At 38.3% G+C, this 12,307-nt stretch overlaps 1 protein-coding gene across 11 annotated transcripts in view; it reads right to left on the reverse strand.

Moving 5' to 3' along the window:
• The window catches only part of Pdlim5 (PDZ and LIM domain 5), a 180,792-nt gene that overhangs the window by 49,580 nt on the left and 118,905 nt on the right, over positions 1 to 12,307 (reverse strand). The window lies entirely within an intron of this gene.

A 12,307-nucleotide genomic window follows, 5' to 3' on the forward strand; every position in this document is an offset into this window, starting at 1 on the left:
GCCGTTTCAGAGAGCAATTAGGCTTTAGTTCACCAATGCTGTGGAATAAGATAGTCTCAACAGATACTTAATTTCTTTCTGATTCTGCCTCAGCTACAACAACGGAAAGCTGTAAGACTCTAAAGTCTGTAAGAACATAGTACATAACAATGGGCCCAACGGAGAGATACACATAAGTGGCAGCGGTGAAAAGAGAGACAGGGATGCTTTTAGAGAACATTCTCCAGTCCCATGGATTTCCCCACAACCTCTGTGAAATGCTCACCACACCAGGGGGAGCTCATTTCAGAACCCTGCTTCCGGAAGGAGCAGGTCTGCTCCCTCTGAAGTGAGCTGCCAGACACTGGAGGATGCTGGGACCACAGACAGACACTACACACATAATTCTACCTGGTTTTTGCAGCGAGAGCGGCAGACACAGTGGCAGCCGCACCACTGACAACTGCAGCACTGTATCTAGCAGGAGGGGAGAAGGCAGAAAAGTTTCCAGAACCTTCCAAAGAGCCTTCTACAGTCCTTGAGGAGCTGCTTACACTGACAGGGAAAGAAAGAGGGCAGGAGGAAATGCAAGTAAGAAAAGGCAGCAGGGTGAACACAAGTCAGCATCACTCTAATCGGTATTGGACACAGTGAGCCATTTGAAGGTGTGACGGGTGCTTAGATACTTACGCATTATGTCTGCAATCCCAGAGATTTAAATTTAATGTGTAAGCTTACCTAAAACAGACTGTTTCTCACCAAGTACTCTAAAATGTCAATTATGTCCAGTCCTATTATAAGTACATTGAAATTACATGTCACATATTGGAAGAGTGATATATAAACAACTAAGTAGAAAACGAATCTGAAAATAAAGGCTGTGTTTCTATAAGCAGAGATAAGGGGATTTTCCTAAACAGGCTTTACATGAGAAGTGTTGTCTCCAACATACACCAAGGACCTGACATTTTAATGAGATGTGTCTTTAGAAGCAGAACTGCCTACATGTTCAGAAGCAGTGACATTTATTAACAAAAACAACATATAATTTTAAAATAATCTAAGTTAAATTATTCTGGATGCTAAGAATCTTTGCAAAAATAAACATTAATTACAAGAATATAAATAACCAAAACATTACCTTCTTTGCAAAGTTCTCCATTTCTATTTTGAGTTAGCTCTGTAAGATTTTTAGATGAGATAAAATTTCATATTCAGAAGAGTCCTTATGACTTAAAATAATTATTTTTTTTCAAACAGTAAAATATATGGGCAGAAATTTACATTCCAGCAATAGGAATGCAGTACTCTCAAAACTGGTTGTCAAATTTTGATTGAGGGTTTTTAATTAAATGGGATAGTCTAAAAACATGGTGTGGGATTTGCTTATCTTCCTCTTTGGGTGTAAGTTACTAATAACATCACTATAACACTATAACTACTTTTTGTTTTAAAAGTTTGTGACAATGGCCACCCCCAACACATTATGAGCCAAGTTCAACACAGGTTATTAAGAACTCAGCTTAAGGAACTATGAGAGTGGACCTAAGTCTGCTCTCTCTTCTAAAGAATTTGATAAGCTCCCAACTCCACCAATGTAACTTTATAAACCACTGGAAGAAAACTGAAGAAACTACAGGAAGTCAGTTTAACATATTATATAGAAACAGAGGATGATGTACACATTTGTAAGGAATCCATGAAATGGGATTGTATGGCTAAGTTTGAACAACTTCTATGAATAGTTAGAAAAAGAAGAATGGGGCCAGGAGTGAGAAGCTAAAGATGCTTTCAATGCAGAGGGAGGAAGTGTGAGTGCTAAGGTGAAGAACAGGTACCTAGTGATTTAATGTTTGTTTGTGTTTCTGAATCACTCTGCATCTTTGAGTCAGCAGTTGCCATTGGTGAAAAGTGATGGTGAATAATAAATAGAAACAAGGTATAAAATAGTCAGCTAAAAATACATCAGCTAACTCATCCTGTAGTTGGGAGAAGAGGAAACTAATGAAGTTCCTCTCCATCCAATGGTAAAAGGAATTATCTGAAAGAATTATCAACATCTTATAGGTGATATCTTTTGCCTCTATAGTCTGGGAACATGTCTGGGACTTTTGGAACATGCCTCTCTTCTTTCAGAGGTACATGATTGAATTTAAGAACAGACTTAAGCCAAACTCAGTTAATTTAGCAAATCACAAAGTGAATAAACAAGACACAGATTTCCTCATTCTATATTAGAAGTTAACAACCAAACCAAAGCATACTAGAATATAAAAGCAGTGTAAAGGAGTGTTTGGAGGCTGAGTGTGTCCACACATAATGACATCAGCTCCTTAATCCATGATTGTGCTCTCATTCTCAGTGAGTTTAGTATTGAGATTCACAGCAGCATTGAAACAGAGACAACTGAGAAGGAAAGAACTCTACCTAGAGTAAGTGGCTGCTACTTTAGAAAATGTGGCCACTTGACTATGAATATTTAACACCTGGGGAGCTGCAGGTGGGTGAGGTCCGCTCTTAAGTAGGTCTTCCAGAGAACTGTCAAACCTATGTTTTCAGAAGTGAAAAAAAACAAGGCAAAGGAAAGATTAATGAAAAGTTGAGACCATGTTCACCATGTATACTGTCATGTAAGTATCAGTAATTCACATCTGAGAATCCTCTAGTTCAGTGGTTCTCAACCTGTGGGTCGTGACCTCCTTGGGGTCTCATATCAGATATTCTGCATATCAGATCTATAACAGTAGCAAAATTACAGTTATGAAGTATCAATGAAATAATTTTATGGTTGGGGATCACTAAGACATGAGGAACTGTGTTAAAGAGTTGCAGCATTAGGAAGGTTGAGAACTTAGTTGGTTCTTATTGTTTAGTTCTGTGTCTACAAACCAAAACAAACACTACCCCTGACACCAAATATAGGCTGCTCTTCTCCCAAATCATTCAGCATAGCTACAGCCATGTGAAAAAAGATTATGCTGAAAAGGGAAAGGTAAATGGAAATTCCCATTCACTGACTATACAGTTTTAACTTACTTAAGAAAACTTAAGCTTCAAGAACTTATTAAGTGGTCCAAACTGCACAGAGTAAAGGTCAAATGGAATTTGGACCAAGTCTGCCCTTACTATTTCCACTGGCTTGTAGTACTACAAGAGAGCAAACAGGAGTAAGTCAAACATTTTTTATAGATCTGAAATCATATGGATGGTATTCATAGTGATGTATATAAAGAAAGTTTATCTAATTATATAGCCAACAGTTGCAAGCAGCTTGGTGCTTTTTATCTAATTAAAATTTTTTATAATAACAGTTGTATACAAATTATTGTATTGACATTCTCAATTCATACACATCCCTTTTTAACTATTACAGTTTCATATATATAATATAAAGGTGGTCTTTGATCAAAGTCATCCATTATCTGCTTGTCTACTCCCTCACCAAACTCCTTCCCAAATCTCTCCTACTTTCATGTTTTGTTGCTGTTGTATTTTTCACTGTGTTTTCTTTAAATGTCTATAGGATGCCAATATTAAATTTAAAAAAGATATTACCAGGTAAAGAAAAGGTAAAAACAGCAGAGTGTTGGTTTCAAAGCAAGCAAGCATCAAATCTAACACCGAAAGGAATTAAACAAGAAAACAAAATTACCCATTTTCTACAAAGCCCATATATGGGAAAATGGAACGGATTAGCTATATTACACTGATTCTTGCATGGAAAATGTAACATTAAGGTAAAAAAATAAGAAAGGGAGGGCTTCTAGTCTCAGTTTTCATTTAGAATTGGTCCTCTCTTTACTAAAGTGCTGAAAAGCTAGAAACAACTTGAGAAGGTGCCATACAGAAATAAAGTATTATGAGAGGCACAGAAAAGGATAAAGAAATTATACAACACAGCACAATGGGCAAAAACAGACACCATCTCCTTTTGCATGGCCACAAATGAAGAATAGTTTTCACACTTTTAAAAAGGTTTTTTTTTTTTTTTCAAAATTAAGAACATTCGCCGGGCGGTGGTGGCGCACGCCTTTAATCCCAGCACTCGGGAGGCAGAGGCAGGTGGATCTCTGTGAGTTCGAGGCCAGCCTGGTCTCCAAAGCGAGTACCAGGAAAGGCGCAAAGCTACACAGAGAAACCCTGTCTTGAAAAAACCAAAAAAAAAAAAAAATTAAGAACATTTCGCATGACCTCACACATGAAAAGTATATGGCATTCATATTTTGGCACGTACACATAAAGTTTTATTGGGATACTAGTAAGCTCATTCATTTATGTATGTATTATGTATGTCTGGCCATTTCATACTATGTGGAGAGTTGAGAAATTATGGCATGCTGTATTACTCACAAAACCCAATGTGTGTTGTGACCTGGACATTTATTAAGTCAAAAAAAAAAAAAACCCCAAAATAAAAACAAACAAAAAAAAGCCAAAAAGCTGCTGAGCTTTGTCCCAGAGAAAGAACAGCAGGTAGCTATCAGACTGTCCTTTTCAAGTACCCTTGTCACGTGTTAAGTGTTCCAGCACTGATCTAAGGCTAGTTGACTGTGCTAGTTGCTCTCCAGGGCTCTCACTGAGCACCTCCTCTCTCTCTAGCTTTCCATTTCTTCTCAAAACCGACCACATGCTACTACTCTGTTTTTCCATACCTCTCTGGATCACACCTCACTGGCTAATTTCTAAGCATCCTTTCAACTGAGTTTAAAGGGTACCACATGTGACGGTGTCATTGTTAGACGTGTTCATGCACTTTGTATTTTTCTGCATGTAAAATGTGTTATTATTGTAGTGTATTGCTTGTGTGGCTAATATGTTTAAAGTCAGGCTCCCTCAATAAACAAAAATTTTCCTCAACTGAGAAACTGTGATATTTATTCATATAAAATGAAGTATAATAAAGTACTTACCATGAATAATTAAATATTTACCAACTGAACCAGTGAAACTTCCTGTTTTCGAATACAGAGCTCATGATATATGTAAGTACTTGTCTTAGAACATTTGTACCTCTAGCGACATATCACAATCCAGCTAAACAAATGTTATTGCCCAGGGAAAGATATATGATCAAAGAAATAACTAGGATTTGAAAACCATGTACATAAAATGTCTTTATACTATAACAAGAGAACTATAAAGAATTTCCATTATTTATATGCCATCTAACAATAAGAGTTTACTTTTTTTAAAGAGTGGGTTGAAGACGTCTTCTCATGCTTCTAGGAGCTATGCTGACTAAACATTTGAGGATTCAAATTTATATAATTTATACAATACCTTTAAAAGCTAGATTTCTGAGGTTATGAACAATGTGCTTCGGAAGTTTCCAATGTGTTACACATGATTACCTATTTATTATTTAGCCAGTCTCTAAAAATACAAGATTCATGGCAGACTTTTAAACTACTATACTTAATATGGAGCAGACATCAACATGTATTCTCATCCTGACATTCCCTAGTATTTATTCCTCTTCGGATTGAAAGTTCTGATTAATAGCACACTTAGAGCAGTCAAACTTTCTGCCTCATCTGCTGCTTAAATAAGTTTTTGGTTTCCACCAGGGGACTGAAGATTTTTTCCTTCCCACATACTTCCACAGAATCGGGCTTGAATCCTTTGGCTGCTTTTCCTAGGAAAAAATGAACCGTTATTTGCGGTCTGTGTTTTTCTTTGCAACCATGCCTAACTGTTTCCATTTGCACCCATGCTAATAATCTATCTAGGCAAATCAGTCATGACCATCTTTACCATTCTGCAGGATCAAGGGAAAAGGATGCTTTCTGGCCTCCAGCCTGCACAGCTGTCCAGTATCCTTAAGCTGTGCTCTCCAGCTCCTTTCTTCCTCTCAAGCACCTCACTTGAACTCTGCTCCTACACCAGGCATTATGTATGTGTCCCCTTGAAACAATGCCATGGATTCTTTTAAATAAATCATCAACAACAAACTACCTCTGTCTCTTATTTTCTATGCCCTTGACAGTCAAACTGAAACAACTGTCCACTTAGCACTTGTCACACTTCAGCCCCGATCATATTCTTGTCATGGTCATTAAGGTCTTCTTTATGACTAAACTGGATTAACAATTTGTATTTATCAGGCTGGTTGGTGGTGGTGCACATCTTTAATCCCAGCACTTGGGAGGCAGAGGCAGGTGAACCTCTGTGAGTTCAAGGCTAGCCTGGTCTACAGAGAGGACAGCCAGGACTATACAGAGAAACCCTGCCTCAGGAAAAACAAAAACAAAAAATGTATTTATCATGTTTTTATTGTGGTTAAAAACTACAAAACATAAGTGTGCTATTATCATTTTAATGTATAGTTCAGTATTGTTAAATAAATAACATTATGAAACAACTCCAGAATGTTTTCATTCTGCAAGTCTGCAATGCTAAGCCACTCTACAAGTCTACTTTGTTTACGTGAGTGTGGTACTGTTGATACCTTACACAGGGGGATCATCTATTTACCTAGGCTCACTATCTGATCTACTCATCACTTCATCTCTTCTTGTTTGCAGTGTTGGACCCCATTATTTACCATACTTCAGTATTTCACTGGCTACTCCTACTCTCGGAGGTCATTGTCATGGTAATATAATTTGGAGAATGACATTATACTCTTTCATATCTTTAAATGGCAATATAACAGTGTTTCTTAGTGATCTGTCAACAGCAGCCTGTGTTGTGAGTTCACTTTTATTTTTGTATGTCTCATATCAAAATTAACTTTTTTTTTTCCAAAATAAACTCTTAAGACTTTCCCTATGTTATTCCATTTGATGGCCACACAATTACTAGAAATCTGGAAGGAAAACTTTTACATACACTACCTCCATGATGACCTCAAGTTCCATTACCATGTCTCTGTTATTCATAAATGTGTGTGTGTGTGTGTGTGTGTGTGTGTGTGTGTGTGAGAGAGAGAGAGAGAGAGAGAGAGAGAGAGAGAGAGAGAGAGAGAGAGAGAGAGAATTCATCTAATTTAGTATAAAATGATAAAGTATTATTGGTGTTGAATTAATCTGTTATCTATTTGAAAGTATAAATGTATCAGTCTGAACATCCTACATTCAACAGCTACCAACTGCATGTCTTTGTAGAGAGCAGGTGTCTTGAGAGAGCTACCACAGCATGTGGAGTTCCAGTAACAGTGTCCTTCCAACATCTACAATAGCCAAGCTTACAGATCGTCTGTCCTAAGCTTTCCTATTCAACCATTCACTGCATTCATCCATTCATTCAACAGTAACTACAACAGCAATAAAAACAGTATTACATGGATTCTCACCTCATGATATGCCTATCATGCCTATCCTCAGACATTCTAATCCAGGTGGAATTTCCACTCCTCAAAGGGTCACCAACTAGAGCCCCTTTCCTCCAATAGGCCTGAAAGAAGACTCCCCTTGTGCTTCTCATCTTGTTCATCCATCATTTCCTAAGCTCCTACTTCACCCCTTTATATCTTCCCTAATCCAGCTAACTGCCATCACTGCAAGACCTCACAAACACTATACTGTTCTGCTCTAACCTCGACGCCTTTTTGTTGCAGTTTGCACCACTCAGTATTGAAAATAAAACCTGATGTTTTTAAGACACTCATGCCACTTAGTTTCCCAGTTGGCCTTGAGCTTACTCTATGATCAGGCAGGCCTTGAACTTCTTGACCCTCCTACCTTCAGCTGCGGAGAGTTTTGTATATTAGAAGAGGAGTTGGACTGTAGATCTACTGTGGGACAAGAGAGTTAGAAATGATGTTTCCTTTAGGAACAATCCATTTTAGCTCAGTGAAAAGGCTGATAGAATCTGGAGGTTAAAAAAATGAGGCAGGGGAAAGAGTGCTTAAAACATTTAGATTTTGGGCATATTACATGGAAATTTGGATTGCATGGCTGTCATATTCCAAGACTAAGGCTTAGTTTTGGGAAAGTATATCCCAGAAGTAACACAAGTCAAAGAATTTAGTAACTCAGGTACTCAGTGGCTCAACACACTGTCACTGAGGTCACTATATAAAGACCACAATGAGGTGGAAAGGGGGGCATTGAGCCAGTCACTAAAGCCCGAGGTGGGGGACCCAGAGATGAGACAAGGAGACAGATCAGTTTGGTGACCTGCAGGAATTTAAAGAAGGCTGTTATCCATGAAGCCTAGTAAAGAAAGGGAGAGACAGGTTAAGCTGAGGGAAGTGACTTAGGCTAAGGAATTTCGATTCTTCACCAAATGAATGAGAATCCCTAACCAGCATCTATTGGTCAGTCTTCAGTGTGCTCATCATATTGCCATATATATGTACACACTACACTGTAAACTAAAGCCTCCTCTGAAATTTTTGTCGCATTGGATGCTGTTCTATGCTTGGCCAGCCCTCCCCGTCTGCTATGATCTAGTACCTGGAACAGTGAGTGGTAAAAGTAAGTACTTGGTAAGCATTTGTTGGCTGTTTCTCTTTTTCACACCAAGTGAGCCCAAATTTAAACTAGTTTATGAGTTAGAAGGTAACCTTTCCCTTTTGAAAAAAAAATATATGCCTCTGCTTATTCTATTTTCTTTCCCATTTTTCAGCTTAAAAAAGAGTCAACACTCCATAGCAATCTTCTTAAAGTACATGTAAATCACTGAGGAAAATATGACCAAAGAGAACTACTTAGAATCAGCTTATATCTAGGCATCAATTTCTTCAGAGGTAAGTAAATCAAAACCTTTGAGTATGTGCTTCTGAGTTTGGGTTATTTTTGCTCCCTTACATCTTTCAATAAAGACACAAATTTCACAATCACTATTGAAAATGCCACACCTGTTTCTGCTTCTTCCTTTTTGTAATGCCCTAAATTAATGTTGTTGGGTAGTTATACTTTATTTATTTAGGGAGAGGCATATGCTTGTTAGTCTTTATCAGCAACTTGACACAACTACAAGTAACCTGGGAAGAGAGAGCCTCAATTAAAGCACTGGCCTGTGGCCATGTCTGTGCTCAACTGTCTGGACTAAGATTGATGTGAGGGGGCCAGCCCACTGTTTGCTGTACATTCCTAGGCAGGAGGGTCTGGGCTGTGTAAGAAAGCTAGTTGGGCATGAGAAGTGAACAAGCCAGTAAACAGAGTTCCTCTATGGTTTCTGCTTCAACTTCTGCCTTGACTTCCTGGTGGACTATGTCCTGGAAAGCATAAGCCAAATAAACCCTTTCCTCCCCAAGTTTCCTTGCAACAGAAAGCAAACTAGACCAAGTACATTTTCTTTATATCATGTGATATGCTTCCAATTTCCTTTATAAGAGCTACAAATGTTTGATTCCTTTTTTTGCAGTTTGTTACCCTTGATTTTAATCACATCTGTCTAAACATGTTCCTTTTCTGTATTAAAATTTCAAATTACTCACTGTCTACCAAGATCTGAAGTTATAAAATCTTTCAGTTCATTCTAGGTTCCTTTTATGAATTGCTAGACTACTGTCAAAAATAATAAAGTGCATGAAAAGACAAAGTTAGCTCAAAAATTCCCCGGGGTTATCCACCCTTGACATGTTCTGTGCAAAGAAGTGAATTCAGACCCCCAAAGAACAATGGAGTGCACTTGTGAGATGAGAACCTATCACTAAGGCAGACACAGGGTAGCTCAACAGACAGCTTTCAACATGTATTAAAATAGAGAAGGGACAAGCAACAGTGGCTTTGAAATACTTGTAATCTGAAAATCAAGTTCTTTAAGGAGAGAAAAATTAAGTTGCTAAAATATCCTTCCACGTCATTTACTTTTTATTATGTAATGTATTAGCTTAATTTCTTTTATAAAAATCACACTACCATAATAAAGAAGCTTCATATAAAGATAAAGGCAGAATAACTAAGTACTCTGAAGTATCAGTGTGGCTGAAATATGTGAAATGAACTAGAAACAAAAGAGGTCAAATGAAGACTATCATGGTGAAACTGTCTATCATCAACGCTTCTAATTAAGTTTTCTAGGTTGTGGCTTGTTGATGTTAGAAAGACTGAAGGAGTCGTGTTTGATATTGCATTTTCAAGCAGACAAAAACAGCACTGTGTTTACTTCCGTGAAGGTAGGGATGGGAAAAATTAACCCGAGCAGCATCATAACTAAGGGTTACTGATCTATAAGCTTGCCCATGTTCTAAGCCACTTGGTATATATTCTGGACTCTACAGATGAGTCAAGTCTACAAATCACAAATACTGATTTTTATTAATAAAGGAGCTTTATAAGAGGCAATAAGTCACAAATATTTTGACAAAGTTTTTAGAACTATGCAGAGAACAATTTGTACATGAAAATACAGAGTAAGTAGAAACTGTCTTGTCTCAAGTATTTCTACAGGACTGCTCTCAGGAGCTCAAGTGTAATGATCCCTTATGCTCAGCAGATGGCGACAACTGCATTACTGTCACCAACCCACAGCTGCTATACCACAGAAGAATTTACCAACAGAACATGAAGGCAGATCAAACACAAATACTCTGTATTTTGCAACCCACAAAAACGACTTGCTCATGTACCCATTTTTGACCTATGATCCTTTTCCAGATTTTCATACATATCATGTAGGGATGTTTGAGACAGGAGCAGCTGAGGAATTCCAGCTGGATATTTTCAGAATCATTTTCCAAAATTAGACTGATGTGGAGGTGTTGGCATTCTGTCCTCTGGGTTTAAGTGTGATTGTTAACTGAGCTCATAAAAATGTATGAAATATCAGATTTGGAACAATTCTCACTTCCTCTGCAGAGCTTATGTAGTTTGGGGGTAACAAATATACTCAACTAGCATGTAGCCTTGTGTGTTTGTATCTGTACATATGTGTACACAGGAGTGTGTGTGTGTGTGTGTGTGCGCGCACACGCGCGTGCATATGGAAGCCAGAAGTCAACATGTGGTGTCTTGCTCTATCACTTTCCACCTTAAGATGGCCTCTCCGCGAACCTGGCGATCACCAACTGAGCAAGACTATCCATCCAGCAAGCCCCAGGCCTTTGTGTTCACCTCACCAGCACATACCACAACAGGCTTTTTACATGTGTCAGGGGGCTAAACTCAGGTCCCCACGCTTGCAGGGTGGGCACTTAACTGGTGGAACCATCTCTCCAGTCCCTGCATGTGTCTTAAATATCTTAATATTTAACAAGAGACCGATGTTTCTGAAATAGAACAATAATGAAGACATGAAATTGGCCAGAAAGTTTTTTCTGCCTTTTACAGGCTTGTATTTCTTCACCTGTGAAGAAATTAAAAACAAAAAACAAAAAAACAAAGCAAAAAACATTAACTTGTGAAAGAACGTATTAGGGAACTTTCCTGCAGTTTGTTTCTAAATTGTTGAGTGTGTAAATATGACAGGTTTCTGTTCAGAAGGAACTTAGATCCATTCTTCCATTGGAAAATCCCACTCTGATGGTTATATGCCAGGAATCATATGGATATTAACTGGTGTTACAGACAGCCCTGAGAAGGACATTCTTTACTCCACAACTATTTCAGCTTCATGTGGTATAACGGGAAACCCCAGTTTGAAGCCTTTTACACTAAAGGGAAAAGCAGGTACATCACCTGCCAATCATTTTAATTCTTTGAAAACTGGGAAGCCACATCTTATGTTATAATGCCTGCATGGGTGTGTATTTGTGTGTGGTATGTAATATGTGTGTGTTGTATGTGATGTGTACATGTGATATGTGTTGTAACATGTGAGTGTATGGGTAAGTGTGCCCATGCATACTCATGTGGAGGCCAGAGGCAGATGCTGGATATCTTCTTTCACATACCACTTTCCTCACCGCCTTGAGAAAGCATCTCTCACTGAATCGGAAGTTCATCATTGTGTTAGCCTGGCTGGCTATCTTGATGTCCCCCAGTGCTGGAGTTACAGGCACAGACAATCATGCCTGGCTGCTTTTTACATGACTCTGGTCTTCATGCTTACACAGAAGTGCTCTTACCTGTTGAGCCACCATCCCAGTACCACATTATAATTCTTCACTGTAAAGTACTCAGGATCCATCATTCATTATGAAAGGGAGACAAAACACCTGACGAACTATGCTGGACTCTAACAAGGTTATGTGTGCTGGAGAGATGGCTTAGAGGTGAAGAGCACAAGCTGTTCTTCCAGAGGACCTGGGTTCAGCTCCCAGCACCCATGCATAGTGAGAAACTAACAAAGTGAGAAACTAACAAAGTGATGCAATTTCTCTTGCTCAAGTAAAATGCTAGTTTATATTTATTTACATATAAACTGCACATTGAAATAGTAATATTCCTATTCAGTAGAAAGACAAAATTATGAGACCAAGCGGGGCATCTTTTAATTT

The sequence above is a fragment of the Peromyscus californicus genome, unplaced genomic scaffold (genome assembly GCF_007827085.1).
Source record: "Peromyscus californicus insignis strain IS unplaced genomic scaffold, ASM782708v3 Scaffold_9__1_contigs__length_137607984, whole genome shotgun sequence".
NCBI lineage: Eukaryota > Metazoa > Chordata > Mammalia > Rodentia > Cricetidae > Peromyscus > Peromyscus californicus.